Source organism: Selaginella moellendorffii, unplaced genomic scaffold (genome assembly GCF_000143415.4).
Source record: "Selaginella moellendorffii unplaced genomic scaffold, v1.0 SELMOscaffold_48, whole genome shotgun sequence".
NCBI lineage: Eukaryota > Viridiplantae > Streptophyta > Lycopodiopsida > Selaginellales > Selaginellaceae > Selaginella > Selaginella moellendorffii.
The window spans coordinates 209,640-210,952 of record NW_003314309.1 but is presented as its reverse complement, the minus strand read 5'-3'; positions in this window follow the sequence as shown (position 1 = coordinate 210,952).

Genomic DNA, 1,313 nt, shown 5'->3' with positions numbered 1-1,313 from the left:
TTTAATAGTCATAATTATATTTGACCAATACTAGGACAAATGAATCCAAAAAAATAGGTACCATATTATTATTTGGTTAGACAAGAAGATCAAATATCATTACCTAATGGTATGAAATGGTTATATTCACATTTTATCAACTTCCATATTTTTATAAGTTGCCAATAGCATTTTTAAAGGATTACACGCATATATTTAAGAATGTTTTTGAAATTATATATAAAACTATTACTGGTAAAAATGATGAATTAAGTACTAAAAAAGACTTAGTTGTGTGCAGAATGAAGTAAAATATGTGGCTGCTTCATGATGGAAAAATTGATCATAGAACTTGGACATTAACAAGTCATCAAAATAAATTATTTATTGATAATATAGAGGCTTTTAAAGTGTTTACAATATATGGAACTGAATTTTCAAATTGTATAGATGAGAAAGGTAATTTAATAGGTATGAAAACAACTGGCTTCATTTACTATGAGTACGTTTCTAAATTTACTAAAATGTTAATTAATATAGTTATTAGGATTTTTATCCCATTTTTATAATGGGAAACACAACACTAGAAAGTAATATATTTGCTTGGAGAAGTTTTATGGTACTAATTGATTTAATTTTTTGAATTCAATTAATTTTAATTTTAATTAGATTTTTAACTGCTCAAGAAGTAGATAAATCTTTGATACTTTTTATGAAAGAAAAGTTAATCATATGTGTGTGTTTATTGGAAGTAACATTACTTACAATAGTTATGACAACACAAGCACATTTTTGTCGCAAATATGACTTCAGGTATCAAAAGATATTTGTCAACCAATCCTTACATACACTCTCTCCATATTACCATAATAGCAAAAGGTTACTACTGTTAGTTCCCTTATGGTCTCCACCCAAGCTAGTTGAGAAACTGGTTAGCACATATGCACTTAAGCCAGAAGGGCACTAAAGAAGGAAATCCTAAGTTATTATTAAATCAAGCATACTAAACATGGTAACGAGAAACTCGTGTTGTTGATTTGCACTTGCTAGTGTTAAGAACCCTTGTAATATTGAGCTTCGTCCCTCAATATTCACTAAACGATAGCTTACTGTGTTTGCCAAATACCTGTAAGCAACCAAAGGGAACGACTCGAGAGACGATCCATGGGGTTCAAATATAGAGGGAAAGGGCCCATGAACAAGAGTGCACCCCCTTTTCCAATCGGTTAAGGGTCTTGGGATACTTGGGGTTAAGCGTCCTTGGGTTTGAATAGTACTGGGCTGGGTGACCTCCCGGGAAGTCCAAAACTCAAGAGCTTACAATACCCTCACTA